The sequence below is a fragment of the Lissotriton vulgaris genome, unplaced genomic scaffold (genome assembly GCF_964263255.1).
Source record: "Lissotriton vulgaris unplaced genomic scaffold, aLisVul1.2 SCAFFOLD_519, whole genome shotgun sequence".
NCBI lineage: Eukaryota > Metazoa > Chordata > Amphibia > Caudata > Salamandridae > Lissotriton > Lissotriton vulgaris.
The window spans coordinates 813,236-839,921 of NW_028241567.1; the positions used below are offsets into that span (position 1 = coordinate 813,236).

Sequence of the window (26,686 nt, forward strand, 5' to 3'; positions counted from 1 at the left end):
CAACGCCACAGCATCACTCAGCGCCACAGCATCACTCAGCGCCACAGCATCACTCAGCGCCACAGCATCACTCAGCGCCACAGCATCACTCAGCGCCACAGCATCACTCAACGCCACAGCATCACTCAGCGCCACAGCATCACTCAGCGCCAACACAGCATCACTAGTTCAAATATGTTTTCTCAATGTTTCAAAATTTATTCAAAATGTCAAACTAAATCTTAAAACTTCCCTTCTGTTCTTGGATTTTCGCCACAATAAAATAAACATAATCTTCACTAAAGATATTTCATAAACTTTAAGCTATTAGCAATATAAAATACAATCCGTTTTATTTACGTATTAATTATTTAAAAAAATTTAAAGCCATTGATTTTTTTTTATATCAATACATATGTCACGTTAATACAAAACATGTTGCTTTACAAATGCTAGAGGTGTCACATTTACAAAAATTATAACTATTGGCTTTGTGAAAAATAAAGCTATTAATTTAGCTTTTTAGAAAAAACAACACATAAATAAAAAAAATAACACCTATAGCTCTAACTTTCCTACTGCGAGACCTTTGCATTACCAATGCTTGTTTCTCCTGTATGTGTTCGCTGATGGTCCTTAAGTACTCATGACCGATTAAAGGTCTTCCCACATTCACTGCATATGTATAGTTTTTCTCCAGTATGTGTTTGCTGGTGATTCATCAAGTTTGATAAATGAGTAAAGATACTTCCACATTCACTGCAGCTGGATGGTTTTTCTCCTGTGTGGGTTCGCTGATGGATCTTTAGTTTTGATGACTGACTAAAGTTCCTTCCACATTCACTGCACAAGTATGGTTTTTCTCCAGTATGTGTTCGCTGATGGTTCTTTAGTGTTGATGAACGTTTAAAGGTCTTCTCACATTCACTGCAGCTGTACGGCTTTTCTCCTGTATGTAATCGCTGATGGACCCTTAGGTATGATAAAGTATTAAAGCTCCTCCCACATTCACTGCACACGTAGTTAGTTTCCAGTATGTTTTTGCTGATGATTCTTTAGTGTTGCTGAATGAGCAAAGGCCTGCCCACATTCACTGCAGCTGTACGGCTTTTCTCCTATATGGGTTCGCTGATGGATCTTTAGATTTGATGACTGACTAAAGTTCCTTCCACATTCACTGCATAAGTATGGTTTTTCTCCAGTATGTGTTCGCTGATGGCTAGCTAGATTTGATGAATGAGAAAAGGCCTTCCCACATACACTGCAGCTGTACGGCTTTTTGCCTGTATGTAATCGCTGATGGACCCTTAGGTATGATGAAGTATTAAAGCTCCTCTCACATTCACTGCATACATATGGTTTTTCTCCAGTATGTGTTCGCTGATGGCTCGCTAGATTTGATGAATGAGAAAAGGCCTTCCCACATTCACTGCAGCTGTACGGCTTTTCTCCTGTATGTAATCGCTGATGGACCCTTAGTTCTGATAAAGTAGTAGAGCTCCTCCCACATTCACTGCATACATATGGTTTTTCTCCAGTATGTGTTCGCTGATGTTTCTTTAGGTGTGATGATTGGCTAAAGGTACTTCCACATTCACTGCAGCTGTAAGGTTTTTCTCCGTTATGAGTTCGCTGATGTTTCCTTAGGTCTGATGATTGAATAAAGCTCTTTCCACATTCACTGCACACGCATGGCTTTTCTCCAGTATGTGTTCGCTCATGGTTCTTTAGTGTTGATAAATGTGTTAAGGTCTTCCCACATTCACTGCAGCTGTACGGCTTTTCTCCTGTATGTATACGCTGATGGTACCTTAGGATTGATAACTGGTTAAAGCTCCTCCCACATTTGCTGCACTCGTATGGGGTTTCTCCTGTGTGCATTCCCCGATGAATCATTACAGTAGATGAATTACTGACACACTTTGCACATTCACTGCATGGGTGTGGCTGCTGATGCGTTAGGCACATATACATTTTTCCTTTTGGTGTTCACACCCCTAAGGTGAGTATGGTTTTGACATGTGCGAGGCCTCTCACTGATGACTGGTCATCGTGGCTGATGAAACGTAAAGCTAATTCCAGAGTCATGGATCCCTAAACATGCTAAATAAAATAACAGTAGAGTTGAGATATCACTAATTTATTGTCACACTCACACCATGGTCATCTTTGCCTCTTCACTCCTGGTCATCTTTACTTTTCTGCAGTATGATTTTAAGTATGTGACATTTGTATTTCACAAACCTAGCCAGAGCCAGCAGAGAGTTGTTAGGGTAAGAACTAACTACATTGAAAAATCAGAACATGTTAGGCCAGCACCCCTTCCTTTCAATCATCAGTTCTTTGGCTCACAATTTACTTCTGGTTATGCCATGGACCAACTTCTCGACTTTCTGTGGTTTGAGCTGTACTGGGACTTGCTTCTATCAAAACCACACCAGAGGATAATTATATAAATAAATGTAGGCCAGTCAGTGGGTGGAGTATATCTGGGGTTCAGATCTGAGTAGACGAAAAATCCAGTCTTTGTGTTGAGCGGATCTGGTGCACCTTGTAATTTCAGTAAGTCATCTTCAGGTCTCAGGGCAAGAGGAAGGGTGCTCCAGAGGCAGGATGTCTTTTAATAGAGACGTCTGCTACCAAATTGTTGATCCTCAGTGGATAGACGGCGGCTTCAATATTAATTCTTGGAGCAGAGTCTTAGCTAGGCAGCCTTGCAGGGAAAGCTCTCTTCGATCATGAGCTGGTATAGCAGCCAAGGGCAAGAGTAAAGTGGCTATTGTGTCTTTAGTCAAACTGAGGCAATCAGCTGTGTTTTTGGATAATTTCCCAGTTGCCAAAGATTTTTTGGTAAGCCACTTTAGAATGTCGATGTAGCAATCGAGGTGTGATGACTCTGTTGCAAGTACCAGGGTGAATTTTGGACGGTGCAGTAGGAAGGAGAGGATCCTCCTGAAGCAGATATAGAGGGTGGAATATGCATTTATTCACTGTGTCCACATGAAGGATGAAGAGACCATTGTCGTTCCATCACATGATGTCTCTTTGATCAGACTCTTCATCCCGTGGGTTGGTCTTGCCTTATTTCTTATTGAGTTTTATCTGCTGATGTGTGATATCTCTGCTATTACTGGCTTCAACAGTCTCTGAAATATTGAGTCTTTATCTTCAAGATCTCTTTTAAATACTTGCTAGCATTTTAGTATTTTCTTCATTCTTCAGGACTTTTTTGTGTGTTGTGTGTTCATAAGTCAACTCCCTGTTGGATAAAAGAGATCTGAAATCACTCAAGCGTAAGTGTGTGGAGTAAAAATAATATTTCTACAAAAACTATATAAAAATTTTTTATTAAATGTAATTAATTATATTTATATTGCAATATGTTTAAGAGCTCTCAAACATAATTTAACTAGATTCTTTTGAATTAAACAAGAAAGTATTTGTATTACATTAACCACTCCCCTCTGTACTCTAGATCAGAAAAACCTAGTACAAGCATCAACAAATCTCCACAACAAGAAACAAAGTCCAGTGGCAAAGCACAGAAAAGCATAGATTGTTGCTTGGAATGTTATTAAATGGATATACGGAGGTTAAGGAACAACAGCATAGTTCCCAAACCTGTAATAAAGGAAGAGAGGTATACTATTGCAGAATACTGAGCATTGGGATCCTGGAGCCTGCACTCAGACCGAGTGAGCTTATTTAGAACATGTCTGAGTTAAATGCATGCTGGCAATGTTTACTTAAAGATCTGAAGAGCTGGCAGGTCATCTATACATAAGGCAATGAGGTGATGCATCTCACTCAACTATAGAAGGGTATATCCAAATCACCAAGCAACTTCAGGCAAATAATAGTAAAAAACATTTTAAGAATTAGAGGATAGGTGATGAAAGAAAATACAGTCGGATCAGAAAATGGTAAATAAGTAGACAATAGGTTGCAGAAAAGATGTCCATGAATGCTAGTTTTGGGACCTGTCGCTAGGGCTCTCCAGTGTAATCAACTTTCATAATATAGTTTCTAACATTTCTTTTTAAAGTTCATTTTGTGGCAGTGAGGATGCCATTTATGTATTAGCACTCTCACTTTTGCAACTCTTTGATGTCAGTACCTTCAACCGACAGCCCAGCAATGACTGCAGTACTGCAATGAAGGGCAGGCGAGGCACTTTCTTATAACTTTAAAGAGCCTCGATATACAAGACACACGGCCAACTATTGCATTGCGGCGATGGCACTAAATAGGAGAATTGCATATATATTTTTTTCAAACATATTTTATTAATTTTCATTTTTATCACATATTCATACAATGTTCCTTTCACAAGTTATTTGTTTCATGCAATCGTATTACACAATAACCACTAATCATTTTATTTGTTCATACCTACGACAATATTCCAAGGATCTCCGCCAGTGTCAACGTAATACCTGAACTTATTACATTCCCAACAGTTGAGTGGAACATGGAATATGTACTCTTCTTGATAACTTTCAACCCTCGTAACTTCCTCCCTCCCCAAACATCCCTGGTCACAATTCCGTTTTTACATTATCCCAGAACCATTTGCACCATACCAAAGTCTCAATTTGCATGTGATTATATATACAGTATCTCTGTATTACACATTGGGTTGAGGCATGGGCATGACATGTTACCAGTTGGCACACAACACAGCTAAACATCTATATCTATATCAGTGGACTTCAGCTCTTCTAACATAGTCTCCCATTCGAGTGCTATTGGTGTCTTGGGCAGTCCTCTTACTTCTTCCCTATGCAACGCTGCACCCTCTGCACAGCTCCAGCGTAGAGCATTGCACATATATGTATACATTTTTTATTTCATTTCACTGCAGTGTGTTCAAACAACAGTATTACAGAATGTAATTGGACGCATTTCTTGATTACATTAATTTACTTTTCAGACGTGTCGATATTGCATAAGTCTTAGAAATGGGGGTCTCTAGTTGGCAGAGGAGGTATCTTTGTACTAATAGGGACCCTTGTTTCTAGTCAAGGTAAGAGGGTACACACTTTAGTTAACCCCTACCTACCCCCTTGGTAGCTTGGCACCAGCAGACAGACTTATCCCAAAGACAATGTGTAAAGTTTTTGTACCAACACTCGCAGTAACACAGTGAAAACACCACTAAAGGATACCACACCAGTTTAGAAAATTAAAGTATCTTTATCTAAACTAAACAAGACCAACACAACAAAAATCCAACATACACAGTTAAAAATATGACTTTCAAAAGGTTTCAAGAAGTTCTCAAGCAGCCGCAGAGTATGAAAACAAAGAGATGAGACTCTCCTGGGAGCATGGGGTGGTGATGCGACAGTTCAGCGACAAGCAGAGGACGAGTTGCGTCGAATCCGGTCTGTATGGGGGGGTGATGCGTCAATGCTTTATGATGTTTCCGGTTTGCAGGTGATGCCCCTGGAAAGCGCACCGCACAGGTATGATGCAGCAATCGATGTGGCGGCGCCGATTTGAGCTGCGTCGGTCCTATTCAGCTGCGATCCCTCGATGCGTCGATTCTTGCAACAGTGACAGGCGCTGCAATGGTTTTCGCAGCGGCACGGCGATGCATGGAAATTCTTCTCACACCATGGAGATGCGAAGAGAAAACAGCTGCAAGAAGAGCGGTGCATCCATTTCTGTAGTTCTTCACGCTTCTTCTTTCTTCCAGCTCCCAAACAGCAACAAACTCCAGAGGCCCAAAAACTGGCACAGGCACCTCAAGGCAGGTCAGTACTCACAACAGCAGAGTTCAGGGGAGCTGGGGGTGAAGTCTTTGTGTCCCTGAGACTTCTGAACAGGAAGCCAGCTCACTTCAGGCCCTTGGAGATCTCCTTCAAGCAGGAGACACAGCACACAGCAAAGTCCTTCTCCCTTCCTTGACAGAAACAGCAACTGCAAGCCAACCACAGACACACAGCAAGGGCAGTACTTCTCCTCAGTATCTCCAGCTGTTCTCCTTGGTAAAGGTTCCTCTTGAATTCCAGGAATGATCTAAAGTCTGTAGTATGGGGTCTGATACTTATACCCCATAATTATTTGTTCTCCTTGTGCAAGGGGCTCGGAGACCAGTTCAAACCAGTTCTGGGGGGGGGGGGGGTACCCTGCTAGTGCACAACAACATCCATTGTCAGTGTGAGCCTTGGCTCCAGACACACCTCAAGGGGGTGGAGCCAGCATTGTGGAAGGCATGCACAGCCCTATTCAGGTACAGGTGCTATTCTCCCACCTCTTCAAATGCAGATCAGGGATATTCAGCCGAGTGCTGCCTCATCCAGTCGCCTGGAGCCACTGCACCACCCCAGCCCCTGTCACTCCAAAGCCAGACAGTCAATCTACAAACAGGCAGAGGCACACAGGATGGTTGAACAAGAAAATAGCCACTTTCTAAAAGTGGTATTTTCAAACACACAATTTAAAAACCATCTTTACTAAAAGATGTGTGATCAAAATCTGAGTTAAGAGATACCAAACTCCATTTTTCCATCTTATCCCTATGGGAAGATATGCTTGTAAAATGTCACAAAGCATTCCCCATTCTGTCCTGTGGGGCAATATAGCCTTTCAATAGTGCAAAATTAAATTGCCAGTATTTCACTATCAGACGTTACACACACCAGTACGTCATACCTTTCACTTACACTGCACCCTGCCCAGGGGATACCTTGGTCCTACCATATAGGTGCCCTATTTGTAAGAAAAGGGATGGTTAGGGCCTGACAAGTGGGTGCACTTGCCAAGTCAACATGGCAGTTAAACTGCGCGCATGCAATGCAGTGACAGGCCTGAGATCTTTTCAGGACTACTCATGCGGGTGGCACAATCAGTGCTACAGGCATACTAGTAGCATTTAATTTACCAGCCCTGGCACACAGTGCAAATTAATAGGGACCTACTGGTAAAACAAAGACGCCAATCATGGATAACCAATCACAATAACAATTTACACAGAGAGCATATGCACTTTAGCACTGATCAGGGGAAAACCCTGCAAAAAGGGCCATTTCAAACACAACCCCCTTCCAGCCTAAAGCCAGGGTAGACCAATCAATACTGCAATGGGCTTCCCGGCTTGGGGTGACAGAACATGGAACCTGGCCAAAACAGCAGGGTCTATTCCTGTTCTACGCCTTCCTGAACCCAGTTGTATCCCTCTATTCATACTCTCAGGGCCCACTAGGCTAACCCATGGAGGACCCTTCTCTTTACCCGGGGACCCCATCTGTGCAATGCCTAAACTTACTTTGCTCACAGAGGTGTCCCAACAGCTAGACAGTACCCACATGGCAAACAGAGTGGTTTGGCCCAGTCCACTACCAGGACAACCAGCCACCGTGGCCACTTCCAGCTGTCAATAACAAGAGCAAGGCTGCAGGCCTTTCAGGCCTCAATAACCTCAGTGGTGTCATAAAGTGGGGGGGGGGGCAGTAGCCCCAGGTGCCTGGCACCTTTTCTCCACTCTCCCTCGAGCCAAGTCAGGTATGGCATCCTGACAATAGCCCAGCGTCTGTTCCCTGCGGCTTGACAAGAGACTAGGGTGGGCTCTCCCATACCCTGTCTTCCTCCCTGGGGCTCTGCACCCTTCCACCTGTAACGGTACCCGCAGAAAACAATTTGGTGGGGGCGCTGTTAGCGGTCACCCCTTCTTCCAGATCAGGGGGGACACCCAGAACCTGGTCCTCCAACCCAGGCTGTGCCTGGCAACCCAGGACTTCCGGGGGAGTACACCCCCCCCCTCCAAGGGAAACGCACTCCTCATGAGTGGTGAGAGAGTCTGCCTGGCGCAGATCTCCAGCCTGCTGTCCACTTAACTGAGCATGACCCCAAGGCCAGAAGTGGCCTCACCAGGGTCAGTCTTGGGGTACTCTGACCTCAGAGCTGGCAACCCATGACCCATTGGTCATTCCACTTGGGACTGCGTCACCTCTTACCCTTTTCTCTGGACTCATGAACCCTCCCCACTGGAGCTGTGCTGCCAGACACCAGAACTGGTGGGATGCTTGTTACAGCAGCCCCCCCCTTGTCCACCAGACACTTTGGGATCCCCCTCAGGAAATGGCCTCCCGGCACAGACTAGGCCCCCCTCCCGGTGTTCACTTATGAAACCAACCAGGTCCTGGGACTGGGTTTCGGCCACCTTGGGACACAGCCCACTCCTTCTCCTCTGAGACAGGGCGTGGGAACCTACACCCCTCCCACTACACTGGGACCTATCTGGGCCACCACAAACCTCGCCTACTTCACTTGGTTGGGGAAAAACTGAGCCACCCCCTTCCCTTCAGGATCACTCCCAAAAGCTTCTTCAGACTCTCTGGAATCCACCAAAATACCCGCCTCCAGTGCAAGCTCCCTGGAGTCAGAGAACTTCACCAAGTGTTGGCGTAGCTCTGGAAAACAGGGACTTAAAATATGCTCTCCAACAACTGAATCACACAGCCCACAGTGTTAACCAAGCTACCCTTTGCCTAGCCATCTAGTGCCTCACACAAGTACTCCACATCACTCTCCTGAGACTAGCAAGATCGTGTCTGACTGTCTCTGTCACTCAAGCCACACTCTTCTGGGCGGTCTCTGCACATACATACCAGGACTTTTACCATGGGGAGCCCCTCTCCCTGCACCTCTCATCTAGAGTCAGCAGAGTGTCCCTCCCACCACAAGGAACATGATCCCCTATGCCAGTTCCCCTATTCCCTTCAGGGACACTGCACACCACTGGAGCTACCTCATAAACCTGAACCCCCTGGTGTAAGTTAACCCCCTCCCTCAAGTCAGGTGCCACATCTCTGGGTGTGTGTACTTTTCCCTCAGCACTAGATAACACCCTTTTGCTGCTGCCATTTGAGCTGGACTCCACATCCAAACCAGCCAAGCTCACTTCCTCAGCTACACACGTCTCTTTTTGCTTGGTTGAGACACTCAGGGCCTCAAGCCTCGCAAACTCCACATTGAGCTCTCTCATTCTCAGCTCATATGGCAAGATCAAAGTTGTTAGAAATGGGATTTCTGGTTGGCTAAGGTTTGCGCCAATGCCAGGTAGAAACCGCCACTCTAGTCATGGCAAGGAAGTCCCCCGCCAAAGATAACCCCTGCTCACCCCCTTGGTAGCTTGGCACGAGCAGTCAGGCTTATCTCGGAGGCAATGTGTAAAGCATTTGCGCACACACCCCCAGCAACAACATCCTAGGCCCCCCACAAAAGGAACTCCACACAAGGTTATATAAAAATAGCCTTTGTATTATACCAAACACATTAGATGGGAAACACACACTTTACAATGTGCCATAGGCACGGGCGGAATTTACAGGGGATAATATACATGGTACAGGGCCACATGGACCACTGTCAGGAATAAGCACTTTTAGAACTAGCACTTGGTAGAACATAGGATACTTGAAGGAATAGCGCTTAGAACATAGAACAATAATCAACCAGTAACCACTGGTAACAGGTAAGTATCACCTACGCAACCATAACCACCTTAGGACAATATCACGCAGGGAACCATGAACTCACTAGTATAACCTATACTATGAAAAACAACCACCTGAGCATAAAAATACATTTAGGGGTATAGGCCAGAAACTTCACACATGATGCATAAAACCACATTCAGAGGTGTCAGAACAAGGGGTGCGCAAAACATACTACACACAGTACATTTCCTAACACCCAAAGCGTTAGTGCATAAATCATAATAGCACATAAATCACATTTAGCTCAGAAATCACATGTAGCACATAACTCACATCAAAGTCCAGGTTGCGCCACTGCACCAAAACCTAAACGTAGCAGCTGCCCACTACTTGCTGGGCAGCTGAGGACAAAACTGCGACAGGGGGGGCTCTCGCTAGCCCTCAGGACAAAGACTGCGCATGTGGGAGCCTTCCAGGCTCTAGAAACACAGATTACACAACACGGTGGAGCCCCCTAGGCTCTAAGCAAATCATGTCAACTGGGGGGAGTGGCCCGCTGCCAGCCGGGGTCACTCTACCTCCCGAAATGCCCCCCTTCTTTGGGGGGGGGGGGGTCTCTCAAGAACTCATGCGGCCGTGCTCCTCCTGCCCAGCCCTCACTTACCGGGCTCGGCAGGATTCCTGGGGCGGCGGTAGGGCTCGGTGGGGCTCTCTCTCCTCATGGGAACCCCGCCTTCACCATGTGCCCGCTCTTCACCCGGTCCCACATCTCGGGACCGGGACTCTATGTGGAGCCTTCGTGGCTCCGGAGCAGCAGTTCCCTAATCAGACAGGAACCAGCCAATCACAGCGCGGCGACGGGCGGGACTTCCTTGCAAAACCGTAAGTCCTGCCCCGAGTTCCTATTTTTGCGGCGTGAGGGCCACGGCGGTGGTTTTAACGGGGCACAGAGAGGGGTAGGCACCCTCGAAAGTCAAAACAACCGTAGAAACGGGGTGGGCACCCGTTAAGGCGCATTTGAAAAGGGGTGGCACCCTTAAATAAAAATATAACTGCAGCCATAATCGGGGTAGGCACCAGAGTTTTAAAAATACAAATGCGGGCATACAAAGGGCAGGAGCGCTTCCCTCCGAGGGAAAACGACAGCGCTCTGCCCAGAAAGGAAAAGTAAAGCGCTCTCAAGGCGCTGGGGAGTCCAAGGGGTCCTGGGGCAGGGAAATGGAGCAGGCAGCTCCTAGTAAAGAAAAAGTCCTCCAGTCCCCCCCAGGTAAGGCAGAAGGGCCCCACAGGGAGAGAGCTTTACAGGTATCCAGGATATCCAGGGGCTGGGCAGGGCCCAGGGAGACAAGCCTTCCCCTGGGCTCCAGCAGCAGCACGCCCCTGGTAGATTCCAGTCAGAAACAAGAACATTTTACAAGAGGTCAAAGCCTCTTTTTATACACACAATTCCTTTGTCTAAAGAGGCAGGCAAGGGGTGGACCAGATACAACTGGTTCCTGAGCACTTTGTTTTGCTCAGGCCCCTCTGCCTATTCAAAGGATGGGTCAGGGACATCAGACACACCACAGGGAGTGGAGCCAGCATTGTGAGGGGAAATCCCAGCCCTATTCAGGTCCCAGGTGCACTCCTCCCCAGCCATCAACATGCAGATCTCCCATTCACCACCGGGGCAGCCCCATCCTGACTCCAGGAGCCTGGCACACCAGCCAGCCCCAGTCAATCACAAGCCAGCACATTCACTGCACAGACAGGCCAACTTCTAGAAGTGGCACTTCCACACTAGACACAATAATGCCGAACACATCATCGAGCAGCATTTAATCACACGAGTCCGCACATACCAAACTCGCACCTGCACTCCCCATGCATCAGGAATTACCATGGACACATACATTCCCCATGCATTCCTATTGGAGGGCAGGCCAACTTCACACATGCACTCAGAGAGCGCACACATGTTGCACTGCGCCACAGTGCAAAGACCAGAAATCATTATAATTATGTAATACTAAAAGGCAAAAAGTTCAGGGGTGAACCTGCCAGAAGGGCCACGTCCAACAAATGTCCTTTCTTCCAAGGCATAAGCTCTCCTGCTCTCCTCTGCCTTGGCCTGGATTTCCATTTCAATCTGCTGTGTTTTGATCCTCAGGACTTCTAGCTCCTGTGCCCGGACCCTTTGGTTCTCCTCCAGTTCCTCTGGGGAAAAACTGCTAGAGAAATGATTGCTGCCGGCCCTAGAGGCTGCTCTTCCCACAGGCAGATCCTGTGATCTGAAACCATCCCCTTGTGCATTCTCGTCCACCTCTGCATCCTCTGCACCCCAGCCTCTCTGGGCTCCCACCAGGCTCTAATGGCCTTCTGTAGCTCCTCCTTCCTGGAGCTGCTCTTCATTGGACATCCAAAGTCCCTGCATAACTGCTTGAGTGGACCTACTTTGTAACTACATAACATTTCAATATCAAACTCCAGTTCTGCAACAACTTCCTGCTGGTTTACCCTTTTGAGACATGATGCGTGGATATTTTAAGGGTTACTCAAAAATAGAACCATAAACAAAACACAGTATGTGGTTGCGTGGTGGTCTGCTTTAAACTAGTGATGTGGGTCAAGTACAAATACAGGATCAAATCCTCACTGCTGACCACCAGTATTAGAAATGAGGCTCTCTAGTTCATAGAGGTAGGTACTTTCGTTCTAATAGGGACCCTTGCTTTTACTTAGGGTAAGGGGATAAACACTTTAGATAACCCCTGCTCACCACCTTGGTAGCTTGGCTCGAGCAGACACGCTTATCCTAAAGACAATGTGCAAAGTATTTGTACCAACCCTCACAGAAACACAGTGAAAACAGTACTACAAGAGTTTTATCCTTTGGGGAAAATATACCGGTTTGCTATATATTCAAACAATTCCACTCATTCTCTGTCACTCACACCCTCTGCTCTGCATTCTTTGGCAGTGAGACCAGAGAATGCAGAGGGTGATAGTGACAGAGAAAGGATAAAACTCTTATAATACTGTTATATTATACCCTATTCCTTTGGGAAGCAAGGGGTTCCTCTTATTTTTCTAATACACAGTATTAGAAAAGGACACCATACCAGTTTAGAAAATAAAGTATCTTTATCTAAACTAAACAAGACCAAAACAACAAAAATCCAACATGCCTTGATCAAGAGCTTCATGCATTGCCTCCAAAAGGTGTGGAGCTAATGTGTTCATGTGTGGTCCAAGGAACTCCATGGGGAATCCATTGGGGCCGGGGCCCCGCCCTGGGCACATAGCGGCCAGCACTGCACTGAGCTCATCTGTTGTGATGGGGGCATCAAGTTTTCCTGCACCAGATCTGTGAGCTTTCCGGGAGAATCTCTCTTAGGAATTCGGCTATTAAGGCCTCCGATAACTGATCTTGGCATGCGTAGAGTGAGGAGACATAATGTGCAAACTCTCCAACCACCGCCCCAGGGGACGAGCGCAGGATACCATCTGCACCTTTCAGCCACGGGATGCCCGCAGGGGACCTCACTGCCTGGCATAGCCTATGGAGCATTTTGCTTGATTTGTCCCCCGACTGGCAAATCCGGTGCTGCAACGCCATCCAGATTTCCTTGGCCTCACCCATAAGGAGTTGTTGTAAGTGTTGCAGCGTCTAAAGCATATTACGTTGAAGGGGAGGGATGGGATCAAGAGCAAACAGCGCTTCTAAGGCCCTCTGGCGAGTTTCCAATTCAACCAAATCCGCAGAGCGTTTAGGTTTTTCTTTAGAACAAAATCCTGCGGATGGTGGGTTTTTAAAGCTTCCAACGGGATACCCTTCGATGGGGCTGAGGCCACGTTGGATTAAACATAGTCAGAGTGTGGCAATTTTAGCTTCTTGAACGGCAAAGACTTTTTTTTCCAACATATTTTTATTGATAATAACAGTTAGACAGGTGCATTTACAGCATTGAATAGGTCACCCCCCAATCAAAACATATTTTGCAAGTAGTAGACGTCATCAAGCTTCTGGTGTATAGCCGTTCCATTTAATACGGGTTATCTGACATGTATAATAGATACAATGCGCAAAATATCATGCAGCTCGACGGCTTTGGGTTTACCACTGTGGTGCGTGCCAATGCAATGCGTTATCCAGCTATTGCATAAAGTTTTTAAGAAGACTGTAACAGAGTGACAGTACAGGATGACCCCGTATACTTTAAAGAGACATTGCAGGACATTGTTCCCTCTTCAACACCCCTCTTCTACCCTTCACAGAACGTCGAGACCACAGACAGCACGCAAGAGAGCGAGGAGAGACACTGGCCCTTTAACGAGGATACAGCAGAGGAGTGGGCGGGGCTGTATGGTGAGGCGGAGACGTCTTATACGGAGGAACGCCAGCACCAGGTGTGAAGAAGACGTGCGGAGAGAAGCTGACGAGGAGCGGAGGAGTACGGACGTGGAGGCAGAAAGGAAGAAAGACTCTGAGTGTGAGGAAGCTGTGATCTCAAGAACGGACGTGAAGCCAGGTGGCCAACGACTTTATGAGTCGCCCCGCCACACACCCAGGGAAGGTGTGTGGCTAATTCAGGTACGCAATACTATCCGGAACTGGGTGGGACGTAAGGGCGGTTCGCCTAATCAACCCTGATCCTTCCTTGACCCGGTGTACCTTTCCCCGAGCACTATCCTGCACTTCCAGTAGTCCGACACAAAGAATGTTACAAGGGTTAATGTGTCCTCACTCCCTTTCCCCTTCACGTAGATATAAGTAAAGCACCCCTCTCACGAAAGACTATTTCTGTCTGTTTAATCCGAGAGACAAAACGGACCCAGACGTAAAGCCTCGACGGAGTCCGGAGGTATTTCGACGACTCGATTCATCTGAACGTCATCACAGGAGGCCGAGTAGAAGTAGATCTCTACGACGGAATACTTCTTTAAGGAAGAAGTGTACTGACCACTTGTACAACACAATAAAACCTGTTAAAACTAAGACCCGCCTGTTGCCGATTCCTCTTGACCCCGTCACAAAGACCTAACCTCATTTGAGAAGGGTATATCTGAGGGGGTGCTTACAGTATATGTCTCAACTAATTTAACTTTCAAAAGAACTAATGCATGGCGGCCACAATAAACTACTGATCTAGAAGTGGTCAAGGTGGAGCCAGTGGGTAGAGTGAGTGCGGTCTAGGGCCTCATCTTAAAACATACATTTCATATGGCTTCCCCAGTATAATCATGTTTGTGTGGGAGCCTGGGGGGTAGGTGTCTCTCGTACCTCATTACATTTGGGTGGAAGAGGTGTGGTGCAGCGGCCAGGACAACTGACTCCGGAACCCGGGGGCTCACGATTCAATCTCCGGGCCCGGCGGCAGATCAGCCCAGCACCATGTGACCCTGGGCAATAGCTTGCTTAATCTTCCCGAGGGCCCCCAGCGCCTTGACACCTTTGGGTAATGGTTTGCGCTTTACAAATACTGGACATTTACATTAATTTACATTTGTAAAGTTGGAATCTACTATTAGCGTAAAGTCTACTCTGTATCGTTAGCAATGGTCTACCCTTCTGCCAGTCACCCCAACTACAAGTGTGTGCCTCCACCGGTCCGTATCTCACCTCTGTCTTTCACACCGAATCTCGTTCAGGGTGTTGCATGGAGTCAATGACCTCCTTCCACTGCTCTGCTATGCGACGTCATCTTATCTCCCCTGATTCCTCTCTAAGTAGAACTCCTCCCTCTGCCCCTCCCCACTGAGTCACATCTCTCATCCAGGTACCTACCACAGGCCCACCAATAGACTTCCAGGCCATTGCTATCCTCCTTCTGGCCAGTACCAAGGCCAGATCAAGAAACCTATTTCCAATCTTCCGTTTGGGTGATCGAGGGAAAAGTCCTAAAAGACAGACCTCAGCAGTGGAGTCAAGTGTGCATCCTAGTGTGTCACTCAGTGTTGCCAATACTGCATCCCAGAACTGATGCAATATGGTGCATTCGCAAGTCTGTTCACAAAATCTCAGACAGCATCGCGGGTCGCCACCATAGACTACTTGCACTTCATGGGGCGCCATGTAGGTCATATGCAAAGAGTTAAACTGCATGTACTTTAATCTAGTGTTTGAGACCATTTTAGAGTAGGCTAAGATCTTATTTCACTAGGAGCTCGAAATATCTCGATATAAAACAGTCTCCCACCGCTGGCGCAACCTTGACAGAGGTTAACTGGTCATCTCTGACAGCGAGCTATAGAACCACTTCACTAAATGCTTGGTTGTGCCCGGGTGAGTAGGGAAGGCAGTACTTTATGTGTCTTGTTTTCCTCACGGCCTCCTCTCCAAAGTCCTCTGAAAGTGTGAACCAGGGCCTCATCCCCGAGGAACTGACCATCCTGTAAGCAAGGGCCTGCAACTAATTCCCTGAAAGGGACATGGGTGTTTTGTTGGTAACAGTCCCTGTTGGACTTGGCCCTTTTCCCTAAAATGTTTAGCTTTTCGCTCCCCTAATTCACGATGTTCCTCCCCTCGTAATAAAGTTGTATAGGCCCTGTGAGGTTGAGATGCCCTGTGTATTATTAAAATCAATGCTAAGGTGCAGGTGCCCTCTTCCCCCAACATGGCTGCCACTGACCCCTGCTACTGCAGCGTGGTCTCGTTGACGCACTCTAGTAGCCAGGAGCTGGCTGGAACCCTTAAACAATGTTGCGAAACCAGCCTGCCAACCTGCCCATAGCTAGAATGAGGAAGCTCCTGGAACCTTCTAGAACAGGGGAGGTGACACCAACTGCCACTGCCAACTGCAAACTGTCGCTATATAAAGAAAGGGAGGGAAACTTTCCAGTCAGTTGGGGCATCACTGACCTGGGGGACCCACGCAGGAGATTTAGGTGGTAGCGCCTAGTCAGGGACCTATGCCACTGGGAGTGACAGGGCTTAGGTTCTGCCTTCCAAGTAGAGTGAGGTACCTTAAACTAGCCCATGGATCTGGCCCGGCGGTAGGGGAACCCAGGGACCATCTACAGCAGAGGTCTTCAATCTGTGGGGCGCGACCCCCAGGGGGGTCGTGGAGTCCTTTGAAGGGGGTCGCAGATTCTGTCCCTGGCTTGGGCTGATGAGGGTGCTTATGGCGAGGCCTAATTCACACCGAGGTGTGAAAAACATCGAAGCCTCATTAACAAGTAAAAGACTTGTCAAGTACTCGGGTGTGGCTGTATGTGTCCCTGAAGCCGTTTCGAGCTGGGGGAAGTCGGGGAGGGGAGCTGGGGGAGCAGGCTGTAGTGTAGCCTGCCCTTTGAGGTCAATGGATTTTGCGCGCCTGGGGCCTCATTTATGAGCCCCTGCGCCACTTTTACGCCGCTGGTGCATCACTTTTTGTGACGCACCAGCGGGGTAAAAAATGTGCCTCGTTGCGCCATATTTAAAAAGTGACGCATCTAGGTAGATGCGTCACTTTTTAAACCCCTGCGCCACATTATACCTGCGTCAGGTATAATGTATGCAGAGGGGACGTTCCCCCGCAAAAAGCCTCATAATAGTGACGCAGTGAAATCTATGAGATTTCACTGCGTCACTTTTAGGACGCTGTTGCGTCAAAATCTTGCGCCTGCCTCACAGCAAGCGTAAGACTGACGCAAGCCCTTTCACATGGGGCATTCCCCATGTGAAAGGACGCATTGCTGGAGTTGCGTCACTTTTGTGACACACTCCAGCAATGCGTCACTTTTGCGCTTGCAGATACGTCAGAAATACTGACGTATCTGTAACTCCTTGCGACATGATGCGTCATACTTTAAATATGACGCATCAGGAATGTCGCAAGGAGTGCGCACTGAGAAGTGATGCATCGCTGCTTTCACGCACCGATGCGTCATTTCTCATAAATGAGGGCCCTGGAGCTGTGGGTCCCGTGACACATCCCCCGCCACCAGCAGGGAGGCACAGAGATGCCGTCCCATGATCGGGAAAGAAGGAAAAACACGCAGAGAGATACTGACCCCCCCCCTCCCCCATGAGAAAGGCACAGAAAAGGTGGGTGAATGAATGATGGGTGGATGGATGGATGTAAGGATGAAGGATGGGTGGATGTGTGAAAAGGTGGGTGGATGAATGATGAATGGGTGGATGAAAGGGTGGATGGATGAAAGGGTGGAAGGAAGGATGGAAGGGTAGCTGGATGAAGGATGTATGGATGGATAAAAGGTTGCATGGATGAATGATGGATGGATGGATGGATGTGTGAAAAGATGGGTAGATGAATGATGGGTGAATGGATGGATGAAAGGGTGGATGGATGAACGATGGATGTATGGATGGATAAAAGATTGCATGGATGAATGATGCATGGATGGGTGTGTGAAAAGGTGGGGGATGAATGATGGGTGGATGGATGAAAGGGCGGGTGGGTGGATAGATGAAAGGGTGGATGGATGATGGATCGATGTATGGATGGGAGGATGAATGGGTGGATGGATGTATGTATGGATAAAAGGTTGCATGGATGAATGATGGATGGATGTGTGAAAATGTGGGTGGATGAATGATGGGTGGATGGATGGAAGGGTGGATGGGTAAAGGATGGATGTATGGATGGAAGGATGAAAGGGTGGATGGATGAAGGATGGATGTATGGATGTAAGGATGAAAGGTTGGATGGGTGAAGGATAGATGGATGAAGGATAGATGTATGGATGTAAGGATGAAAGGGTGGACGGATGAAGGATGGATGGATGAAAGGGTGGATGGATGGAAGGAAGGATGAAAGGGTGGACGGATGAAGGATGGATGGATGTATGGATGGATAAAAGGTTGCATGGATGAATGATGCATGGATGGATGTGTGAAAAGGTGGGGGGATGAATGATGGGTGGATGGATGGATGAAAGGGTGGGTGGATGAAGAATGGATGTATGGATGGATAAAAGATTGCATGGATGAATGATACATGGATGGATGTGTGAAAAGGTAGGGGGATAAATGATGGGTGGATGGATGGATGAAAGGGTGGGTGGATGGATGAAAGGGTGGATGGATGATGGATAGATGTATGAATGGGAGGATGAAAGGGTGGATGGATGTATGGATGGATAAAAGGTTGCATGGATGAATGATGGATGGATGTGTAAAAATGTGGGTGGATGAATGATGGGTGGATGGATGGAAGGGTGGATGGGTAAAGGATGGATGTATGAATGGAAGGATGAAAGGGTGGATGAAGGATGGATGGATGGATGTAAGGATGAAAGGGTGGATGGGTGAAGAATAGATGGATGAAGGATAGATGTATGGATTTAAGGATGAAAGGGTGGACCGATGGATGGATGTATGGATGGATAAAAGGTTGCATGGATGAATGATGCATGGATGGATGTGTGAAAAGGTGGGAGGATGAATGATGGGTGGGTGGATGGATGAAAGGGTGGGTGGATGGACTTATGGATGAAAGGGTGGATGAATTAAGGATGCATGTATGGATGGGAGGATGAAAGGGTGGATTGATGTATGGATGGATAAAAGGTTGCATGGATGGATGGATGTGTGAAAAAGTGGGTGCATGAATGATGGGTGGATGGATGGAAGGGTGGATGGGTAAAGGATGGATGTATGGATGGAAAGATGAAAGGGTGGATGGATGAAGGATGGATGGATGGAAGGATGAAAGGATGGATGGATGTGTGAAAGTGTGGGTGGATGAATGATGGATGGATGTGATGAGGTCTAGCAGGCGCATTTATGGTTGTCAAAAGATGATGATGAGGAGTACCAGTTTCTAGAAACTTTTGTCAGAAGGGGGTCCTTACCCCTAAAAAGGTTTTACAAGGGGGTCTTGGCATCAAAAAGTTTGAAGACCTCTGATCTACAGTGACCTGCTGGGGAATCCTGTCAGCAGCCCTCAACTCAACCCCCCTTCAAGAAACAAGGAACTATCCACAAGGGCGCCAAATCCATCAAGCACGAAGAAGAAGTCTAACTTCCACAGGACTACTGGGGAAAACACCAGGTATTGGGCTGTGCCACCCCCTGCGCTCCCTGATGCCACCTGGGTCCCCTTTGCTGATCTGCCACTGTCGTGTGGCCTGTCCTGTTTGAACTGTGATCTGCCTCCAACTTAAATAAACTACCTATGAAGCGCTATTGCTGAAACTGCCCAAGTGCTGAAATTGCCGAGTGCTGCTCTGCTTTGTGCCCTGGCGTGGAGGACCTGAAGCGCTATTAAAGAAGCTGCCCAAGCGCTGTAGCCTGTTAACCTGTTGATTGGCTATCTCTACCAAGCGCTGGCCTCTCCAGACCTGCGGTGCCTCCCCACTGCGCTGTATTATTCCCCGCTGCTGGGTGCTGGGCCGTGTTGTGTCCCGCGAACTGCTGTTGCCCCTGAAGCACCGTGTTCTCCAAGTGCTGGTGCCAGGACTGCCGTGAGGGGCTGTGAAGCCCAACGTCCCCAGTGCTGTGGCCCCGAGGCGCTATAGCCTCCCAGGAGCTCTCCGGCCTGAAGCGCCGTGACCCCCGTAAGAGGAAAACTCACCGCCGTCGTCCTGCCTTGTCCGGGATCTAACCCCGCGCCGCCCCGGAGTATGAGAAGGGCCGCTGCGGGATCACGGAGAGGCTGTCAAGGCCTTGGAGGCAAAGAATACCCCCATCACGTGACAGGGGACTCCGGCCGCGCCCCGTCATTGAGGCCTACTACTGGAAGGGAGGTGGGCCCGCCTGAGGGCCGTGCTGTCATTGGCGGCCCAGGCGTGCTTTCCCCAATCACTGCATTCTGATTGGTCCTGGGCCCAGGGAAGCCTCTGGAGGCCCGGGACCAGGAGAGGGGCCAGTGCTGACGCCCCGGAGGAGCTCAAGAGCTCGCACCAGCCTCGGGAGGAGCAGCGGAGCGAGCGGGCTCCCTAGAAAGGATCCCTCCCTCCCGAGGCCAGCTGAAACCTCCGCCCGACTAACCAGCAGCGCGGGGCCCTGTGTGGCCCTGTGTAGCCCTGCTGTGCAGTAACCGGCCCAGACAGAGTGGTGCACATCGGAGGGCTCAGGGAAGAGAACGAGCCCTCCCCCAGCTTGCCATCACCGTCGCAAGGGCCCGGGAGGGCCGAGGAGTGAGGTAACTCCCGGAGTGGGGGTTGGAGGGACTGAGATCACCCCCCCCGCTCTGGGGAACAGTGTTGTTGGGCCCCGTTGGCCCTAATTATTTAGAGGAAGCCCCCTCTGAACGGGGCAGTTGCCCCTAGGGACTGGGTAAGAACCCCAAATTCCTCCTTGAGTGACTGGTCTGCGGAGGAAGTAGTCCCTGACTGTGGAATTGTTTTAGCCAGATTGCCTCTTAACCGAAGCGGAGTTCCACGAGGGAAATACCCTGCTGGGTCAATGCCTTACCTATGCTTAATGATATGATTTGCCTACTAAAGGGGTTACTTACTGAATGGAATGTCTGCCTCTGCTGAATAAGTCAGCTTAATGCCCTGTTGGCTCCTGATTAAGGAAATGTGCTTATTCCCGCCTGATTTTCTCCTTTAATGGCCTGTTTATTCTTGGGGGATGGAATGTTGGTTTACCCCTGAGATGTTTATCTTTGCATAAGGAAATGTTTATTCCGGCTAAAAAGGGATTACTGAAAGGTTTACTCCCGGATAATGAAATGTTTAGTCCCGCATAATGGGGAAGTTGCCTGATCTTCCATAAAAAGTTTTACTCCTGCGTAAAGAAGGGTTCTATACTCCTGCCTAATGCAGTGTTTTCTGGAGGCCTTTAGTTGCTCAGTGAAATGTTTACTGCTGAGCAATGCAACGTTATTCCTCTTGCCTAATGAAATGTGTAGACCTGATCCAGGAAATGCTTATTCCTAATCGGAGTGATGCTGAAGAGGTTTTATCCCTGACTAGGGAAAGGTTAAGGCTGACCTAATGAGATGTGTAGCTAAAGGCATACGCATCCCTGCTTGATGATTTGGTTATTCATGCCGGAGTACATAAGAAAGGCTTATTGCTGGGAAATGAACTGTTTCTTCCTGCCCCAGTGTTCTTACTTCAACCTACCAAAAAGGTTACTCTCGGGTGCTGAAATGTCATTCCTGCTGAATGAAATGTTTATGCCTGCTTTGGGTAGGTACTAAAATGGTGATTTTGACCTACTGACCTGGGGTTTGAAAGCCTACAGTTAACTCCGGAATTGCTCATATAATGAACTGTCTCCCTTACTGATCTAGTGAAAGGTTATTCTTGCCCGATGAGAAGTTGATCCATACCTAAGGAAATGGTTTTCAGGTGCACGTTCAGGCTGATAGCTGTTCAGCTGTGGAAAACGTTAATGGGTCCCCATGTGGTAGGCCCACTAAGGGTAAGTCTGACACGTACTAGGGAGTCCCTTTTGGCTTTACTATATTGTGCTTCCAGCACTACAACGCAGTAGTCAGCAATAGGGTCGGGCGAGCAATCTCAACTGCTCGGTTAAGCAGTCTAGCCAACAATCGGCTGGTGTGTGCTGTGATCTGTGCCAGTTCTAACTCTTCTAGCCTCAGCCCGTCCAACTACTGCACAACCCACTGTGTTTGGGAGGCTAGGAAGTATAACTCAGAATTTGGCACTCCTAAACCACCCTCTGCAACGGGGCACTGCAGAGTTTTCTAAGGAGACCCTCTGCTGGCCCTTATCCCTGATCAGCTCTCATAGCAAAGTATCTAGCTGGTGAAACCAGCAGGAAAGAACAGTCACTGGGAGGTTGAGAAAAAAAGTACAGCAAATGTGGAAGCATGACCATTTTGAACAGTGATACTCGGGCCATATTCAACAGACCACATTCACTGCAGGTGGTATAACATATGTCCTGTGTGTATCCTCGAATGACTTGTTAGACTTGATGGATGACAGACTTTTCCCTCATTCACTGCAGGTGTATGTTTTTTCTCCTGTATGTGCTTGCTGATGAATCTTCAGCTCTAATGGCTGAAGAAAAATCTTCTCACATGTACTGCAGCTGAATGTTGTTTCTCCATTATGTGTTCGCTGAAATTTCTTGAGGTGTGATGACTGACGAAAGGGCCTCCCACATAAACTGCACACTTATGTCTTTATTTCCATATGTGTTTGCTGATGTTTCATTAGGTTTGATTACTGAGTAAAGGTCTTCTCACATTCACTTCAGTTGTATGTTTTTTTCCAGTATGTGTTCACTGATGGTCTTTAAGTACTCATGACTGATTAAAGGTCATACCACATTCACTGCATATGAATAGTTTTTCTCCAGTATGTGTTTGTTTACTTCCACATTCACTGCAGCTGGATGGATTTTCTCCTGTGTGGGTTCGCTGATGGATCTTTAGTTGTGATGACTGACTAAAGGTCCTTCTACATTCACTATTCACTGCACACATATGGTTTTTCTCCAGTATGTTTGCGCTGATGTTTCATTAGGTTTGATGATTGAGTAAAGGTACTTCCACATTTACTGCAGCTGTATGGTTTTTCTCCTGTATGGGTTCGCTGATGGATCTTTAGTTGTGATGAATGACTAAAGGTCCTTCCACATTCACTGCAGCTGTATGGTTTTTCTCCTGTATGGGTTCGCTGATGCATCTTTAGTTTTGATGACTGACTAAAGCTCCTCCCACATTCACTACATACATATGGTTTTTCTCCAGTATGTGTTCGCTGATGCTTCGTTAAAGTTGATAATTGAGTAAAGGTACTTCCACATTCACTGCAGCTGTAAGGTTTTTCTCCTGTATGAGTTCGCTGATGTTTTCTTAGGTCTGTCGATTGAATAAAGCTCTTCCCACATTCACTGCACACATATGGTTTTTCTCCAGTATGTGTTCGCTCATGGTTCTTTAGTGTTGATGAATGAGTAAAGGTATTCCCACATTCAATGCAGCTGTACGGCTTTTCTCCTGTATGTATACGTTGATGGTACCGCAGGATTGATAAATGAGTAAAGCTCCTCCCACATTCGCTACACACGTGTGGGTTTTCTCCTGTGTGCATTCCCTGATGAATCATTACGGTCGATGAATTACTGACGCACTTTCCACATTCACTGCACGGGTGTGGCTGCTGATGCGTTAGGCACATATACATTTTTCCTTTTGGTGTTCACACCCCTAAGTTGAGTATGGTTTGGACACGTGCGAGGGCTCTCACTGATGACTGGTCATCGTGGCTGATGAAACGAAATGCTAATCCCAGAGTCATGGATCCCTAAACATGCTAAATAAAATACCCGTAGAGTTGAGATATTACTAATTTATTGTCACACTCACACCGTGCGTACTGCCTCTTCACTCCTGGTCATCTTTACTTTTCTGAAGTATGATTTTAAGTATGTGGCATTTGTATAGCACAGACCTAGCAAGAAGCCGCAGAGAGCTGTTAGGGTAAGAACTAACTACATTGATAAATCAGAACATGCTAGGACAGCACTGCTTCCTTTCAATCATCAGTTCTTTGGCTCACAATTTACTTCTGGTTATGCCTTGGAACAACTTCTCTACCTTCTGTGGTTTGAGCTTAACTGGGACTTGCATCTATCAAAACCACACCAGAGGATAATTATATCAATAAATGTAGGCCAGTCAGTGGGGTTCAGATTTGTGTAGCATGAATAATTCAGTCTTTGTGTTGAGCAGATCGGGTGCACCTTAAGACCTCTTTGTAATTTCAGTAAGCCATCTTCAGGTCTCAGGGCAAGAGGAAGGGTGCTCCAGAAGCAGGATCCCTTTTGAAAGAGACCTCTGCCACCAAATCGTTGATCCTCAGTGGATAGACGGAGGCTACAAGATTGATTCTTGGAGCAGAGTCTTAGGCAGCCTTGAAGGGAAATCTTTCTTCGATAATGAGCTGGTATAGTAGCCAAGGGCATGAGTAAAGTGGCTATTGAGTCTTTAGTCAAACTGAGGCAATCAGCTGTGGTTTTGGATAACGTCCCAGTTGCCAAAGATTTTCTTGGGAAGCAACTTTAGAATTGCGATGCACCAATCCAGGTGTGATGACTTTGTAGAAAGTACTAGGGTGAATTTTGTACAGCGCAGTACGAAGGAGAGGATACTCGAAGTAGATATAGAGGGTGGAATATGCATTTAGTCACTGTGTCCACAGGAAGGATGAAGGGACCATTGTTGTTACATCACATGATGTCTCTGATCCTACTCTTCATCCCATGGGTTGGTCTTGCCTTGTTTCTTATTTGAGTTTTATTTGCTGATGTGCAAGAACTCTGCTCTTACTGGCTTCAACAGTCTCTGAAATATTGAGTCTTTATCTTCAAGATCTCTTTTCATTTAAATATTTGCTAGCATTTCAGTATTTTCTTCATTCCTCAGCGCCTTTTTGTGTGTTGTGTGCTCATAAGCCCACTCCCTGTTGGATAAAAGAGATCTGAAATCACTCAAGCGTAAGTGTGTGGAGTAAAAATAATATTTCAACAAAAGCGATACAAAATCTTTTAATTAAATGTACTTAAATATATATATTTTGCAATGTGTTTAAGAGGTCTCAAACACAATGCAACTGGATTCTTTTGAATTAAACAAGAAAGTATTTGTATTCACAACAAACCACTGCCCTCTGTACTCTGGATCAGAAAAACCTAGTACAAGCATCAACAAATCTCCATGACAAGAAACCTAGTCCAGTGGCAAAGCACAGAAAAGCATAGATTGTTGGTCGGAATGTCATTAAATAGATGTATGGAGGGTAAGGAACGACAGCATTGTTCCCAAACCTGTAATACAGAGAGGTATAGCTAGAGAGAAATAATATAAATCCTAGGGAGAACCTATTGCAGAATACGGAGCACTGAGATCCTGGAGCCTGCACTCGGACGGACAGAGCTCCTTTAGAACATGTCTCAATCAATCACAGGCATTTATATAGCGCACTACTTACCCGGAGGGTCTCAAGGCGCTGGGGGGGGGGGGGGGGGGAGGGGGGGGGAAGTGCTGGTACTGCTCGAATAGCCAGGTCTTGAGCTTCTTCCTGAAGGAGAGGTGGTCTTGGGTCAGGCGCAGGTCGGTCGGTAGGGAGTTCCAGGTCTTGGCGGCCAGGTAGGAGAAGGACCTTCCTCCTGTTGTCGTTCTCCGGATGCGGGGGACGGCGGCGAGGGCGTGGCTGGCTGATCGGAGGTGTCGTTTGGGAGCGTAGAAGTTGATGCGGTTGTTGAGGTAGCTAGGGCCTTGATCGTGTAGGGCTTTGTGTGCGTGGGTGAGGAGGCGGAAGGTGATTCTTTTGTTGACGGGGAGCCAATGCAGGTCTCTCAGATGTCCGGAGATGTGGCTGTGTCGTGGGATGTCGAGGATGAGTCTGGCTGAGGCGTTCTGGATCCGCTGGAGTCTCTTCTGGAGCTTCGCGGTGGTTCCGGCGTAGAGGGCGTTGCCGTAGTCCAGTCGGTTGGTGACGAGGGCCTGGGTGACCGTCTTCCTGGTCTCGGTGGGGATCCACCGGAAGATCTTCCGTAGCATGCGCAGGATGTTAAAGCATCCTGCGCATGAGTTAAATGCATCCTGGCAATGTTTACTTAAAGACTTGGAGAGCTGGGAGGTCATCTACACATCAGGCAATGAGGTGATGCAGCTAACTTAACTATAGAAGGGTATATCCAAATCACCAAGCAACTTCAGGCAAATATTAATAGTAAAAACCATTTTAAGAATTAGAGGATAGGTGATGAAAGAGAATACAGTCGGATCAGAAAATGGTAACTAAGTAGACAATAGGTTGCAGAAAAGATGTACATGAATAATAGCTTAGGACCTGCCGCTTTTGCTCTCCAGTGTAAACAACTTTCATAATATAGTTTCTAACATTTCTTTTTAAAGACCATTGTGTGGCAGTGAGGATGTCAGTTATGCATTAGCACTCTCACTTTTGCAACTCTTTGATGTCAGTACCTTCAACCGATAGCCCACCAATGACTGCAGTGCTGCAATGAAGGGCAGGCGAGGCACTTTCTTATAACTTTAAAGAGCAGAGTGTATGTTGAGCAACAAGCTCTGTCCTCCCCACAACATTACTCTGTTTCCATGCTCGTACAACTTTTTGTGCTGCTAACAACAAATATCTGGAGTGTGAGTATTCCTGCCTCGATATACAAGACACAAGGCAAACTCTATTGCACTGGGTCAATGGCACTAAATAGGAGCATTGCACATATATGTATATATTTTTTATTTCATTTAATTGCAGTGTGGAGAGGTGTGGCTCACTGGTTCGAGGCGGCAGACCTGTAAGCAGAGAACGGCCCGGGACCAGGGTTCAATTCCCGACGCGGCAGGATCGTGGACCAGGGGTCAACTGACTCGTTAATT

The 26,686-nt window shown here is 47.2% G+C and overlaps 1 pseudogene; it reads right to left on the minus strand.

The window, feature by feature from the left end:
- Positions 1-423: 423 nt before the first annotated feature.
- LOC147670621 (uncharacterized) lies at positions 424-23,528 on the minus strand (annotated as a pseudogene).
- Positions 23,529-26,686: the final 3,158 nt, after the last annotated feature.